The sequence below is a fragment of the Hydra vulgaris genome, chromosome 02 (genome assembly GCF_038396675.1).
Source record: "Hydra vulgaris chromosome 02, alternate assembly HydraT2T_AEP".
NCBI classification, from domain to species: Eukaryota; Metazoa; Cnidaria; class Hydrozoa; order Anthoathecata; family Hydridae; genus Hydra; species Hydra vulgaris.
In genome coordinates this window covers 59,907,135-59,924,737 of record NC_088921.1, presented here as the reverse complement: position 1 = coordinate 59,924,737, position 17,603 = coordinate 59,907,135, and the positions used below count along the sequence as shown (strand labels likewise).

General features: G+C 29.2%; 1 long non-coding RNA gene across 1 annotated transcript; it reads left to right on the top strand.

Annotated features, from left to right (window-relative positions):
* Positions 1-1,386: 1,386 nt before the first annotated feature.
* LOC136076560 (uncharacterized) lies at positions 1,387-4,256 on the top strand. Its single transcript, XR_010636372.1, has 3 exons — positions 1,387-2,336; positions 3,339-3,505; positions 4,090-4,256. It is a non-coding gene; the product is annotated as an uncharacterized LOC136076560 (long non-coding RNA).
* The last annotated feature ends 13,347 nt before the right edge of the window (positions 4,257-17,603 follow it).

Genomic DNA, 17,603 nt, shown 5'->3' with positions numbered 1-17,603 from the left:
CTCATAAATTATATTTAAGATTATAGTTATAATTATAGTTATTATTCGTTAAGAGATTATAGTTAGTATAATGATTGAAAAAAAAATGTGCTGGAACGCCCTTTTTATACTACTGCTTTTACTAGTGACTAAACTCTTTCTAGTTGCAAACATTATATAGAAAACTCACGTTAATGTACATCGTCGTTCATCGGGGACCATGAAGACAAATAAAAGCTTGCGCTTTGTATACCTTTAATCTCGCAACATCCTTTTTCTCGACTAACTACATAGTTAAAATATGTTGTTTTTTTTAAATAATCCTTGAACGATTTTGGCTGTTTTCTATATTTTCGCTTTATGCTCTACGAACACAGCAGTACTAACGACCCAGTCGGCATATCTAGCATTGTAAATACTCGGAGTATTGACCACGTATAAAATACCGCCGTTGATACTAGAAAAATACGCATTTAGTTTTAAGTTTTGAATTCGAGCTCAATACTACTTATTAATCAAAAATACGTGTTATTTAATATTTGATCAAAATCGGATACGATATCGTACCCGGTTTTGATCAAATACCAACATATAATGGAAAAACAAAAGTCTTTGCTTTAAAGCGCATGCTTAAAATGAAATTGCGAAAGCAAAATTTAAAACAAAAAGATTTCTCTTTAAAAATATAGTATATAGTTTGTCTGAAATGAAAAGGAATCGTCAGAAATAAATGAAAAATTATATGAAAAGATGTCGTTCTGCTAAGCAGTATCACATATATCCAATACAGTTACAGTACTTTTTTGCACTAAAAGTGTTACTAAAACTTTATCATAAAAATATTTATTACTACCTTTAAATTTATTTATTCAGTTTTATGAAGTCCTAAATTAATATAATTCAAATATACGTTAATTCCTATCAATTTTATACCTTGCTTATTTTATTACGTTAATTATTATTTTATTGACATTTCTGCTATGCTATTACCTTTTTTTTGTTCTGTTTTAGAAAATTTAAAGAAGTAAATTAAAATTTTGAGCCAACACTGACATTTCATTGTTGCTAAACGTTAAATTTTGTTATAAGGATTGCAGTTCTTCTATCTGTATTTTGCTCTTTATTCAATAAGTATTAGATTTAAATTAAATATGGTTATAATTTAATATTTTATTACGAGAAATATGTCTTTATATATATACGAATCATTTTAGATTTTTTCATATCATTTTTAAATTTTTTGTTCGGCAATTATTTTTATATAATAATAAGATACATATGTTTATAGTTTGCATATATGTTTATATTATGTTCAAAGTTAAAAAGTTTTTGATAAATATATGTATGTGGTAATATGTGTTATGTAATTGTTTTATAAATGTGTCGTTAAAATAGAATAAAATGTATCTATTGTGTATATAAATATTATATGAGGTGTTTATATATGTTATATAAAGTTAAATAAATGTATTGTGTATTATAGTTATCATATATGTTTATATTATGTTGTTTCCATGTTTTCAAAGTGTGTTACTTTGGCAAACATGTTGAGCAAGGTTTTGCGTAAAGTTGTTATTTATGTTACTAATGTTGTCACATTCGGCTTACCTTTATGCTGGTGTCTATTGTTGAAAACTATAAGTGGTTTTATTATTGAAACTCACTGCTTTTAATCATTCACTAAAAGCCACTCAAGAAAAATCATTTCGCCGCATATACATTTGGTTTATATCTTAATTTGAATTTTTAGAACCATGACGTACCAACATGAATTGTTTTCTAAAAGCTAAAATGAAATAACAATATTTAACAACTACTACTCTCTTGTCATGACATGAATTTTTTTCTTTGTATTTACTAACATTTTTTCATTTCAGATTTATCATGTGATGGATTTATGCGATATAAAATAATGAATATTTGTAAATTTTGATGAAAATTTTAAAAACATCTACTAATAATTAGTCCGGTCGATGTTCAAATTTCAATGTTGCATATGTCATTTTTAAGTAGTTTCTAGGCTTTTCTAAATGTGTTTCTTATTCACATGGTTTTACAAGCAAGGTCTGCAAGCAAATTTGAGCTGAAAATTTTTTTTAGCCTTTAAGGAGAATTGGCGTTATTCTTTGTTTAATTTAATTTGTTTAAATATAGTAGTTCTAATAAAAAAATGTTTGTTTTTGCTTGGTTTTTTACTTATCTGTTTTCAGATTCTTATAAACTAGGCAACTCAGCTAACCAAGTTTTGTTTTATATTTTAGTGCAATTGGAAAGAGCTGAAAGTTATTTTTAGAGCAATTGAAAAAAACTGAAGTGTTTTTTAGTTACTTCATACGGTATAACTGATACTGATTTGAGTAAGTTTACTATTTTGTTTTATTTTATATTAGATTTATTTTATATTTGATATATATTATATTAGATATATATTTTATGTATTTAACATGGAAAACTGACTAATTTGTTGACGCGAAAGTTTATAAACATAAATCTGCCTATATTTCAGTATATTTTATATTTCTCTGCGTCTATATAAATATTCTTTCTTAGAAAAAATAACAGAACAGAAAAAATAAATAAATTCTTTTTGAAAGCAGTTGAAAAAAATGATGATGTTTTTCCATATTTCATTGTGTAAAGTGTTATACCATTTTTAAAGGTATATGAATATATATATATATATACTTTAGAGTAAAATATGCTGACTGACATTGCTTCAATTTTTTATAGAAGATTTTGCATTTATTATTTTTGTGCATTAAGGTAAAAATAATTTTGTGCATTGCAGTCTAGATTCTTTGTTGAATTTAAAAAGTTGATGTAAATAAATATTGTTTAATATTTTTGAAAAAACGATTTATGTATATGAACATATAAAAAGATATGGATTTCAATATATCTTAAGTTTAAATAAAGTCTTTGATTAGAAAAGATCACAATTTGTAAGGTTCTTTTATGTTCATTTATTCAGTTGTAACAATGGTAAAATAACTGGTAATATGTTAAATAATAATAGTGAAATTGAAATAGATAGTATTAGGCTGAACAAAGTTAATAATGTAAATGCTAATAGGCAACTTGAAAATAGTTTTCAAATGATAAAAATAGATCTAGGCAGAATGAAATTATTCGTTGTTGAAATGTAAGAAATGCTGCTTAACAAGCAGAAAACTTACTAGACAGAATTCAGTGTCAAGCAGTGTTAATGTCTGTAAATTTGATTTTACTTTAGAGACTTTAGAACAAACCAGAGTATGAGTTTAACTATTTACAGTAACAATTAACACTTAAATTTAAATAATTCTATTTTTTTTTATAATTTTTATCATAATCATGTTCTTTTTCTTCATTTTTTTTAGTGTGTCTTCCCTTTGTCAACTTTTGATTAGTTAGCTTACTGTTGAAACATGGTTTTAATTTTTGTAAATTTAGTATGATATGAAATTTACTTTATTAATCATTAGTCAACAGGCAGAGAGAAGCTGGAGCTTAATTATGAAATGCTGGAAATTAGCTTTTAATCAAGGTAAAAATAATTTTGTTTACTGGTAAATTATTAAAACCAGTTAATACTATTTATTCCGTATTTTTTTACTTTTGTTAACATGCTGCTTTGGAAACACTTTCCTTCTCTCTCTGTTTCTCTCTCTCTCTCTCTCTCTCTCTCTCTCTCTCTCTCTCTCTCTCTCTCTCTCTCTCTCTCTTTCTCTTTCTTTCTCTCTCTCTCTCACTTAGATGAGAGGGAAATTTAATGAAACTTATATAATACCACAAATAATAATAACAAATCTTTTACGAGTTGCTTGATATTCTATAATATTGTTGCTCAAATTGTTTAACTATAATTGTCCGTTGATTATTCAAATATTGTAATAAATGAAATCTTTTTAGTCCAAGTATTTAAGTTAATAAAATATCTTATTAAATTGTAGTGTCATTTGCCAGTGTTACTACATTGTATTGTCTAGCCTTTTTATAATCTTTTTGAATTATTCTGTAGACACAAAATATATATTTTCTGTTATTATTATCCTAATTCTACTAACAATAAAATGCAAATAGTACTTTTGTAATTGAAAATTGTAATTTTTTTTTCGTTTCTCTTTTTAGGTATTTGCAGACTTTACTTTACTTTTCTTTTCTGGTACCTGTGTTGCGACAGATTTTAAAAAGAACTCAACTGATGTTAATGCGGTCTTTATGTCGTTAACTATAAGCAATGAGGTTGCTGATAGGGACTCAAAGTTAAAATATTATTAGATAAATTTGTATTTAAATTTTTAGATAATATATTAAAGTTACTAATAGGTTTTTATTGTTATTATTGATTTAATAACTCATAACCCGTATTACGGGTTGCTTACTGCTGGTCATTATCATTATGTTATGAATTCATAATAGTTAATAAAATTGTATTGAATATTCTCTGGTTATCGCGTTTTATACGTATTTAAATGCGAGTTTGATACTCATTAGGCGTCGTATTGTAAACCTGTCTTTATACGCATCTGATGTCTGATTTTAATGCGCGTTCGACACGATAAAATGGCTAACATAATGCGTAAATACCGCGTATTCTGGAAAGTTTTGAATGCGCATGTAATACCAGGAAAATTTTGTATTGAATATTCTCTAGTTATCGTGTTTTATACGTGTTTACAAGAGTTTCAAATTCAAGTTTGATAATCAGTAGGTGTTGTATTGTATACCTGTTTTTATACGCATCTAATGCGTATTTCTAATGCGAGTTCGACACGAGTAAATAACTAACATACATACCAAAACGATACGTATTTAAATGAGTTTCTAATGCGCATTTACAACTAAATTTGCCGACTTGGAAATGATCTTGCGCTTTCATCTTGCAAACAATTAACACTTTCTCCGACCAATAACACTAACGTTTATTAAGGCTTAGCTTGAAAGACATTTTTCTTTTCATTGATTAACCTCAAAGTACGTCATACAACACCTGAGCATAACTTACATGCGCTCCGTTTACAGCTCATTTACCTTGCGCGAAATATCTTGTCTTTATAAGATTTTTTCCGATTCAATATCAAATTTGTGTAAGACTTTTATTTTAAATATTATTTATTTTACTGCATGATTCTTTGCCCTATATATTTAATGAGCATAACTGGTTAATGAAAATAGATGTTAGCACCTAGGAATAATGTCACTAGATAAGTATTTGTCTCCGAATGTTCATTCTTGCGCAACGCGTTATATTGCCTTTCTTGAAAAGTAGTCACATCGCACTTTGCTCAAAATGGGCCATATTAGGGTGTTTTGCTGAGCAGTAGTATGTTCTCTCAAATGTTGCAACTCAAGAAGGCTTTGAAGCAGACGTAGAGGTGGGTTTTACTTGCTTGTTTTGAAGATGATACGCCGACGGGGATTTCTAGGAATGACCATTAAAACATTGAAAACGTCACATACCAGAGTATTGAATCTTTGTAAGGGTCAAAACTATATTCATTTCTTGAAGAGAATCAGGAGTGTTACAACATAATCTAGGATTTGTTTTTAACGCTGATATACTTATATACTCTTTCTGTGACTACCTAAGCGCGTACTTTCTTTATTATAATATGCTTTTATCATCGTTGTCTGCCCACCAGTGTATGGTCCTAAAAAGACGTCATTTGAACGTTCATGAAACGTCTTTTTATGACCAAATGCCGGCTGGGTTGCGAAAACACTGCTGTTGTTGTGCCTTATGAATAGTGAATTGAGTAATTTTGTAGTTAATTAAGTTAATTGCTTTATCACATTATCCTTACCACAACGGTGGCAATCCTAATTGTTTTGGTTTTAACATTTGTTTATGGTTTCTCCAGCCCAAATCCAGATTTCAAATTTTTTCTATCTAAATTATTCATTTGTTAATGCAACTTTTTACATAGACACACAAAAAGGTTTTCGTGTTGTTTCTTTGTATTCGGGAAGTTTTGGGTTGAAAGTGCAATACCTACTCTTTTAATGTATCAAAACTACTACGGGCTTTAAGCGTTCAAATTAATTTTAGACTAATAGAATTGCGCTGCACTGTAGAAATGACATAAAACTAAATAAAATTTAAACATGAAAAGCTAATATTTTACTAAACTATTTAAAGTAAATTAAATGTAAACTGAAAAATTCCAATAAACCACGTTTATTCAAATTAATTACATATAAGCTAAATTTAAAACAAACAGCAGCACCACACCGTTTAAGCGTAATTTTTTATATAAACAAAAGCTAAAACGAATAATTTCAATAAACCGCGTAAAATTAAAATAAATATAAACTAAAAGCAAAACGAATAACATCACTAAACCGTATAACTGGAATTAAATAAATTCGATATAAAACAAATATCTGTAATTTATCGATTCTTTTTTTTTTCCTTTTCTTTTTTCGGTTAATATCGTTTTTTACAATTGAAACAGTTTTCCTATACATACACATACAATTAAACAAATAGCTAGAGCAGGAAGTAGACATAATGTCTTATCACCGAGCACCGTTTTCAAAATATCGTACCTTTAAAAATGTTTTATTATAAACACGTAAATATATAAACTAGAAGATAACATATCGTATTGTTTTATATAAGTTTTAATACATAAAGACGCAAATAGTAATTGCTCCGTGCTTACATTTTCCACAGTAGCAAAAAACAAATAAATATGATATTGTTATATTATGATTGGTAACATCATTATTATATTTTCATATTTGGGTTTGTGACAATACACTTTTTGTTTTTTAACAATTTATTATAATTTTTACGGTTGAGTTCAACTTAATTTAAAAGAAACGTTAAAAATAAGGCATAGTGTAATCATTTTCACTCGTTTCACGCATTTCACGCATTTCACGCAGTTGAACGTATGCGTTACAAAAATTGTTATAGAAATATACACAATTTGTCTTACAAATCGTCCATATATTATGTAGCGCTAAAATTTTTCAATGAACAGAAGTAGGAGACCTAAACCTCTATTTCGTGGCAGTTTTTCTAAAATTGAACGCGCTATTTTATTCTTTCTTTTTTTTTAAGGCTCTGCGAGTGCAAAACATTTATTCTGTTTTGTTTTGTTTATTACTGAAATTTAGCGTTGCGCAATTTATAGACAATTCCTTGACAGTTTTTGATAAATATAGGCTTTTAACGGATTTTCAGCTGCAGTAATCATTCTGAAAACTGCGAAAAAATGTTTTGTTCAATTCCGAAGGTCTTACCATAGAAATTAACATAACAAATCATTGGTTATAAGAATTGTCATCATATATATAACAAAAAAATGATATATGTTGTTACGTTTAGTTTTAGCTGTGGTTCATCAGTTTTTGTTTTGTAAGTTTTTATTAACCCTCAAGTAAAACTGTATAGTAAATATAAAGTTAGATCATGAATACACAATCTTATAGTTAATTAGTTGTTGTAAAACTTCAACCTTAATTAGCTTTAACACGATTTGAGATATGGCGCCCGTAATCCTTAACTTTTGCTTCAAAATGTTGGGGTTTAGTGTAAGCGCCGAATACTCTTATGATCGTACGGAATCCGTCACTGCAATTCGCATACAGATGTCTTGGAATTCATGCAGAATTCTTCTCAGTTGCGACGGCGTCCGCCAAGAAGTGACTTGGAGTTGCCATATAGGCTGATACTATACTTAGCAATTGGCATCGCAAATGGAGGAAGTACTTTTTTTTAACGGCGAACAGCGGAACTATGTCGAGTATTTTGCGCCAAAATTATTTTGTAGTTTTTTCTATCAAAATAGCTATATCTGTAAATAAAATGCATAAATGAAGTAATAAACATGTAATTATATAATATAGAAAAATATAAGTACTTTGGTAAAAAATACGAATTATTTTCACTGGACAAGAACACTTTTTTCAGTTTCAACATTAAAAAAATTATTTTTCAATGCATGTATTTGTCATAAGATAACTTTTTTAGATTTATATTCGCAAAACTTATAAATGAATAACAGTAACAAAAGATTTTGTAGGTATTCTTTGTGTACAAAACATCTTTTATATATGTTCAGTGTTTCTCATCAACTGACCATCAACCGAAGACCAATCTTCTGTTATAACTTTTTCTATTGCAAAAATTGCAAAGCATTTTTGATGCATGGCTATTTACATACAATTAGCATGAGATTTACTTAGTCAAATGTTTGGAAGTTATAAGACGATAGTTTATGTAATACCTAATAGTGAAGGTTAGTAGCAAAAAAAATATCGAAAACTGTTTGTTTTCAATGCATAAAAGCTAATGATTACATTTACGTTAAATTATTTTTAAAAACCTGAGCGAAAATAACATTCTTAATTAAACTAAAATAGTTAAAAACAAAAGTCAATAAAGTAAATTTAAAACAATAGAGGCATAAGAAAACTGATGAATAAAAAATGCAAAACAGCGTTTTGGCTCCAATGACTTGTTTATATTACTTAAATACTTATCTAGTGACATTATTCCTAGGTGCTAACATCTATTTTCATTAACCAGTTATGCTCATTAAATATATAGCTCAAAGAATCATACAGTAAAATAAATAACATTTAAAATAAAAGTCTTACATAAACTTGATATTGATTAGGAAAAAATCTTACAAAGACAACATCGAGAACAACCAATCGTTGAACTCTATAACTGTACATTTGCTGATAAGCATTTTGGCTGCCAGAATGCTTAAAGGTTGCTAAGAACTAAAAGTCAGTCACATGGGTAAAATGCCTACCTGTTTTTATAGATGTTCCAATTAATAGCCAAACTACACGTTTATACGGTAAAAAAACAATAGATGCAATTAAAATGGAAAAAACACTTTTAGCCCAATCGATGGTTGCTCCAATAATAGAAACTTTTATTTCTCCTAGTGTAAATGTCCCTTACTTGTATGGTCCTGGTGAGCTAGAAAACGGACGAAAAAGCGCTACTGACCCAATTAGGTATTTAAGGATTTATCCAATTGATTGGGTAATGCGATTAATAGGTCAACCTGCCCTTTATTGTCTTGTTGCTGAATCAAATGAACGACTCCTATGTAAAAAGTTACAACTTGTTCCGGATAGAACCCAGCTACTTTTTGAAAGAACACTCACATTAATTTATAACCATATACCAATATTGTAACTCCATCTGGAACAATTCACTGTTCAGTATCAAGAGTGACAAATAGAATTTTAGTGGCTCATACACAATGATTTGCTGTCCCATTCTTCTGATTCTAACTCGAGCATGCTTCATTTCAATTTCATTTTCAAGACACTTCTTGAATGACTCGTTCTTAAGATCTTTCTTAAGTATATCCTGAAAACTCCATTTCCTATCTGTTTGCTATATCTTTCAGCTTTATGAACAGAATATATTTTAGATCGTAAGGCGACTAACTTTTGGATGAAAACGCCATTAGACACGTCCTTCAATATTCTGATAACCTTTTTCCTAGTCTTGTTAAAGCATGGATAATCTTTTGTATACTAACTAAAGTCAAAATGATAAAAATTTTCTATCTTGTTATTGTAAGTTTCTTCAGTCTCCACTTGAAACAACAAGCTTTCTGTGTCAGTGTTGAGTAGTTGTGGTTTTTGGCTATAATTTGATTTAATCTGGTTATACAAAAACTCATTGATAAGGTGCGTCCTGAGATCTAAGACAGCCTGACTAACATATATAGGTCATTTGAACTTTAGTCTTGCTTTTGCGCTGTGGAAGGCAGCAGGTATACGATCAAGCATTTTTTGTGAAAAGTAAGCTAGGTCAGCAACAAGCTTCCTATGCAAATCTTCTTCATTTCCTCAACCAAGGGCAACGCGTATTCGCTTGCGTAAGTTTTTGATTGTTTTACCTTTCACGCTATTATTCATCAGTTTAAAGAAATCTTTCTCAAAAACTGCAGTAGTCTTTGCTCTTAAATCAGTATTCATCTAAATATAGCGAGACATTCGTCGCTTTTGTCTAAACTTTACAGCTAAGTAAATATTGGTGACTTGCATCTCAAGTAATTGATAAAGCTTGAGATTACTAAAATGTGAAATGTACTTTTCCTTGTTTCGTAAGCATGGGAATAGCTTTTTTAAACTTAATAGGTTTTAAGTCATGTTTTCCTGCTGTTTTTTTCTGAAATTCACTCAACCATTCTTTTTTAATTGCCATCCTTTCTAGAGCAAGAAGATAATTGTTGTGGGTGTCATGTAGTTTATCAGGGTACTTAATGTCAGCCTCAACTATAAAGCTTTCTAGAGCGTCATCTGACGTTTTAAGGATTTTTTCAATCGATGGTTTGCACCACTGAAAGCCTTGGTTTGTCAAATACTGCATCATTGCCCAGTCGTATAGGTTGTTGACATTCAAAGACGTTATATGCGAATTCGGTTTGTAACTATCATAAACAGGATAAGAGTTGTTTGCCTTTGCAAAGCGCTTGCTCACCATTGGGATACCACCGCGGATTCCCTTCCCAATTTTGCGCAAATTGTTATTAGTGAGTAGTTTGAGCCAGAATCTAGTCTTTTTAAAAATGCATTCCAACTTATTGCCGGAGCACTAAAGTATTGATCTGGATTATACGCACAACAAGTCACACTAGTTGTTTTGAATTTTTTAAAACCATCTGCTAACAGCCTTGCATCCGTTTTAAGATAAATGTCGTGGTAGTTTTGCAGTTACAAAAGTTCCTAACATTATGTGCGCGCTTATAGTGTTCAGTCTTAATCCCATCTTTTGATAGCTTAAAAAAGAATGCTTATTAAGGTGGTAAGCATTGTTCATTGAATTTGTCAAAGCTGTCAACGTGTTCTTATGGTTAAAAGCCATTGCGTTTTAATAGCATAAAATCGCCATCAGTTAATCCCAGTTTGTGTAATCTTCACGTTGCCTAGTGCTAAATAATGATTCCACAAATAAAATGTTCTTAACATCATTCAAAACCACGTTTTCCGAATTTATAAAAACCAGAAAAAGTGGTTATTTCTTTCCAACATTGTTTAAAAGCTAGCTAGAAAGTTTTTCAGCTTCATAATCTAGATTTCTTTCTGGACATCTGTATAATTATTTCTATATTTAGCAGGAAAACTCTTAAAGCTTTATTTATTTGTTTCATTTTTTTCATCTGAGACTGACGAATTCGTGTTGCATAAAAATGAACAGATTTTTTTCTGTTTGTCGCTATATGAGAACTTGTTGTTTATTACTATTGTAAAAAATACAAACTCTGACCTGTGAAACGATATATCTGCACCTGTTTTATATCTTTTTGTGCAGTTGTATGCACCATAATCAGAATTAATCAAAACGTATAAGATTAATGCAAAATCAAACATGACGTAATAATGTTTTGTTTATGATTTTGCAACAAATTGACGTCACTGCGCAAACAATTTTTGCCTCAATTTTTAGATTAGAGTTGTTTAGCTAAGGCCGCCTCTTAATATTTTAAATCATAATCATAAAAATGAACTGTCTTTTTATGACCAAGATTTAATGTTCTGAGATCTTCTTAGTTTTGCCGTTTGTATAGCGTCACGTACAAACGTCTGTAAGTGTCAACATATTTAGTATGAGTTGAGTTTAAAGGCAGCATGGAACAGTCGAACATGGAAAATAAGAAAGCCTAAAAAGTTTATTTTAATAATTACAAATCTTTGCTGCTCAATAATTTTTTTTTTTTTTTTTATTTTGCTGTTAATATATTAGCAAGATTAAAAAAATTATTACGCTAATAGGAGGTCTTAAAACCCTGAAGCAACACTGATGATTACAGCGCACTAAACCAGTTAGCTGTCAATGATAGGCGTTCAAAAGACAACAAACGTAGTTATAAATCTCCTAGGCACACCTTTTCCGCATTCGTAGAGCAAGCTCTACGTACGCGGAAAAGTTGTTGCTTTTAATATTTTTGCTCTTAAAACATTTTTTCAAATTATGGTATTTTTCTAGATATCATTGGCATTATGGAATAGGTACAAAAATGATCGCTGCGAAATAGATAAGTATGAAAACGGTGAATTTGCTAAAGATTCATATATTTTACGCTTCCGAAAAGCTAAGATACATACATATATATATAAGGAAAAAGTGTATAAAAGTTCGGTGTGGAAAAGACGTACAAAGCACCGCGCTAATAGGGCTTTAAATCCGCTAGTATATATATAAACTTACATACGTTACATTTTATTTTATCCATTTTTTTAACTATGAAAATTAAAAAAAGTAAGACATTTTTTTTTTACTTCGGCATCACTCGTATGCTTATAAACAAGTCATTGGAGCCAAAACGCTGTTTTGCATTTTTTATTCATCAGTTTTCTTATGCCTCTATTGTTTTAAATTTACTTTATTGACTTTTGTTTTTAACTATTTTAGTTTAATTAAGAATGTTATTTTCGCTCAGGTTTTTAAAAATAATTTAACGTAAATGTAATCATTAGCTTTTATGCATTGAAAACAAACAGTTTTCGATATTTTTTTTGCTACTAACCTTCACTATTAGGTATTACATAAACTATCGTCTTATAACTTCCAAACATTTGACTAAGTAAATCTCATGCTAATTGTATGTAAATAGCCATGCATCAAAAATGCTTTGCAATTTTTGCAATAGAAAAAGTTATAACAGAAGATTGGTCTTCGGTTGATGGTCAGTTGATGAGAAACACTGAACATATATAAAAGATGTTTTGTACACAAAGAATACCTACAAAATCTTTTGTTACTGTTATTCATTTATAAGTTTTGCGAATATAAATCTAAAAAAGTTATCTTATGACAAATACATGCATTGAAAAATAATTTTTTTAATGTTGAAACTGAAAAAAGTGTTCTTGTCCAGTGAAAATAATTCGTATTTTTTACCAAAGTACTTATATTTTTCTATATTATATAATTACATGTTTATTACTTCATTTATGCATTTTATTTACAGATATAGCTATTTTGATAGAAAAAACTACAAAATAATTTTGGCGCAAAATACTCGACATAGTTCCGCTGTTCGCCGTTAAAAAAAAGTACTTCCTCCATTTGCGATGCCAATTGCTAAGTATAGTATCAGCCTATATGGCAACTCCAAGTCACTTCTTGGCGGACGCCGTCGCAACTGAGAAGAATTCTGCATGAATTCCAAGACATCTGTATGCGAATTGCAGTGACGGATTCCGTACGATCATAAGAGTATTCGGCGCTTACACTAAACCCCAACATTTTGAAGCAAAAGTTAAGGATTACGGGCGCCATATCTCAAATCGTGTTAAAGCTAATTAAGGTTGAAGTTTTACAACAACTAATTAACTATAAGATTGTGTATTCATGATCTAACTTTATATTTACTATACAGTTTTACTTGAGGGTTAATAAAAACTTACAAAACAAAAACTGATGAACCACAGCTAAAACTAAACGTAACAACATATATCATTTTTTTGTTATATATATGATGACAATTCTTATAACCAATGATTTGTTATGTTAATTTCTATGGTAAGACCTTCGGAATTGAACAAAACATTTTTTCGCAGTTTTCAGAATGATTACTGCAGCTGAAAATCCGTTAAAAGCCTATATTTATCAAAAACTGTCAAGGAATTGTCTATAAATTGCGCAACGCTAAATTTCAGTAATAAACAAAACAAAACAGAATAAATGTTTTGCACTCGCAGAGCCTTAAAAAAAAAGAAAGAATAAAATAGCGCGTTCAATTTTAGAAAAACTGCCACGAAATAGAGGTTTAGGTCTCCTACTTCTGTTCATTGAAAAATTTTAGCGCTACATAATATATGGACGATTTGTAAGACAAATTGTGTATATTTCTATAACAATTTTTGTAACGCATACGTTCAACTGCGTGAAATGCGTGAAATGCGTGAAACGAGTGAAAATGATTACACTATGCCTTATTTTTAACGTTTCTTTTAAATTAAGTTGAACTCAACCGTAAAAATTATAATAAATTGTTAAAAAACAAAAAGTGTATTGTCACAAACCCAAATATGAAAATATAATAATGATGTTACCAATCATAATATAACAATATCATATTTATTTGTTTTTTGCTACTGTGGAAAATGTAAGCACGGAGCAATTACTATTTGCGTCTTTATGTATTAAAACTTATATAAAACAATACGATATGTTATCTTCTAGTTTATATATTTACGTGTTTATAATAAAACATTTTTAAAGGTACGATATTTTGAAAACGGTGCTCGGTGATAAGACATTATGTCTACTTCCTGCTCTAGCTATTTGTTTAATTGTATGTGTATGTATAGGAAAACTGTTTCAATTGTAAAAAACGATATTAACCGAAAAAAGAAAAGGAAAAAAAAAAGAATCGATAAATTACAGATATTTGTTTTATATCGAATTTATTTAATTCCAGTTATACGGTTTAGTGATGTTATTCGTTTTGCTTTTAGTTTATATTTATTTTAATTTTACGCGGTTTATTGAAATTATTCGTTTTAGCTTTTGTTTATATAAAAAATTACGCTTAAACGGTGTGGTGCTGCTGTTTGTTTTAAATTTAGCTTATATGTAATTAATTTGAATAAACGTGGTTTATTGGAATTTTTCAGTTTACATTTAATTTACTTTAAATAGTTTAGTAAAATATTAGCTTTTCATGTTTAAATTTTATTTAGTTTTATGTCATTTCTACAGTGCAGCGCAATTCTATTAGTCTAAAATTAATTTGAACGCTTAAAGCCCGTAGTAGTTTTGATACATTAAAAGAGTAGGTATTGCACTTTCAACCCAAAACTTCCCGAATACAAAGAAACAACACGAAAACCTTTTTGTGTGTCTATGTAAAAAGTTGCATTAACAAATGAATAATTTAGATAGAAAAAATTTGAAATCTGGATTTGGGCTGGAGAAACCATAAACAAATGTTAAAACCAAAACAATTAGGATTGCCACCGTTGTGGTAAGGATAATGTGATAAAGCAATTAACTTAATTAACTACAAAATTACTCAATTCACTATTCATAAGGCACAACAACAGCAGTGTTTTCGCAACCCAGCCGGCATTTGGTCATAAAAAGACGTTTCATGAACGTTCAAATGACGTCTTTTTAGGACCATACACTGGTGGGCAGACAACGATGATAAAAGCATATTATAATAAAGAAAGTACGCGCTTAGGTAGTCACAGAAAGAGTGTATAAGTATATCAGCGTTAAAAACAAATCCTAGATTATGTTGTAACACTCCTGATTCTCTTCAAGAAATGAATATAGTTTTGACCCTTACAAAGATTCAATACTCTGGTATGTGACGTTTTCAATGTTTTAATGGTCATTCCTAGAAATCCCCGTCGGCGTATCATCTTCAAAACAAGCAAGTAAAACCCACCTCTACGTCTGCATCAAAGCCTTCTTGAGTTGCAACATTTGAGAGAACATACTACTGCTCAGCAAAACACCCTAATATGGCCCATTTTGAGCAAAGTGCGATGTGACTACTTTTCAAGAAAGGCAATATAACGCGTTGCGCAAGAATGAACATTCGGAGACAAATACTTATCTAGTGACATTATTCCTAGGTGCTAACATCTATTTTCATTAACCAGTTATGCTCATTAAATATATAGGGCAAAGAATCATGCAGTAAAATAAATAATATTTAAAATAAAAGTCTTACACAAATTTGATATTGAATAGGAAAAAATCTTATAAAGACAAGATATTTCGCGCAAGGTAAATGAGCTGTAAACGGAGCGCATGTAAGTTATGCTCAGGTGTTGTATGACGTACTTTGAGGTTAATCAATGAAAAGAAAAATGTCTTTCAAGCTAAGCCTTAATAAACGTTAGTGTTATTGGTCGGAGAAAGTGTTAATTGTTTGCAAGATGAAAGCGCAAGATCATTCGTTAGTATTGCTGTGTTCGTAGAGCATAAAAGCGAAAATATAGAAAACAACCAAAATCGTTCGAGGATTATTTAAAAAAGCAAACATAATTTGAATATGTAATTATTTAAGGAAAAGGGTGTTGCGAGATTAAAGGTATACAAAGCGCAAGCTTTTATTTTTCTTCATGGTCCCCGATGAACGACGAAATACAATAAGGTGAGTTTTCTATATAATGTTTGCAACTAGAAAGAGTTTAGTCACTAGCGGAACATATATAAATAATTATCAATAGTATTTCGTTATAGAATTTGTCGTAAATTCTCTGTAAATTTTATATTCTTAAGTTATTTTGATTTAGTACTTGATGAAACTTGTTATATTTTTATTTTTTTGGCAGGTTAGAGGAAAAACAAATGTTAGTTTTTTTAGTAAAAACATTGAGGTAGGGTTGTTACGTCTTCCAACGATGGGTCAATCGGAAGACCAACCTCCTCGAATCGTTGGACTATTGGCAACAAAGACACTTTGCTGATACCCTTGCTATGCAAGAGTACCAAAAAATGCAAGAAAAACGCCAAATTGCATTAGAGAATTTATTAACACCGACTTACAGACTTACTAAGTTAGCAGTGGCATTCCAACCAATACAGCGTCACACTACATTCACCATATTGTACAAACAATAATGCACACTATTTTATCATAAATTTAACAAAGTTTTTTTTCAGACTGGCCTTAAGATATGACTGTTTAACTTATCCTAAAACCAATGGTTTAAAACTTCGACACAGGTCCATATTTACAGTCATTGATACAATATTTTATGTAGTTTGGCCTCTTTAGTATTTTTATTATTCTTATAATTTTTATCAAAGCATTTTAATCAAAAATAGTTTCAATTATCTGATAGTACGAATATAAACATTAAAAATATTTAAGTTAAAAAAAAAAAAACATTTTTTGAAAAAAGTTATTGTCATCAAAATACTTTTGAATGGTAGCGTATATATACTTTTGCTGTTTTATTAAAAGTAGAAAAAACAAATTTCAGTTTTAAATGCAGTAGCAAAATAACTAATTTTCTGTTTTAAAAACTTATTACAAAGTTTTTTTTAACAAAAAGATGTATGAAAAATTTGCTTTTTTGAAAGATTTTAAAATATCCAGTCAGAATAAAGTTAACTTTGTTTATTGGCACTTAAAAGCAAACTGTTTTTGACAAACAAATAAACAAATGAAAAAATTTCAGATCTAATAACAATCGCGTTAATTTAATTTTTGAATGAACATTTGATCTTAGCTTGTCATTTTATTTTACATAAGGTAAATAAAAAAAAACGAAATGTAAATATTTCCTGAAAGTTTTGTTTCTTTTCGTATTCTTTTTGACTTTAATAATAATAAAAATATCGATTACAATAACTTAATGCAGTTTTATTAGGCTCTAGTTATTATTATGTTTTTAGATAAAAAAAAAACTTACACTTTTTTTTTAATTATTAAGTTTTACTGTAATTATCTTTTCCTTAGTTACACAGGTCAACAATAAAAATTTTTTTTTCTGGTTTTTTGTATAGCATTTCTCATTGTAATTTCAAATCTTTAACTCATTTTATTCCATTGCGTCAAGTTGTACAGATATTATGGCTCAAATATTTAATATTTGGGGTAAAATCCATAATATTGTCGGAAAAAAAGTTATTCAAAAGTATGTCAATCTGGGTCACAAAAGAAGCGTATTTTCATAAAGATTCAAGG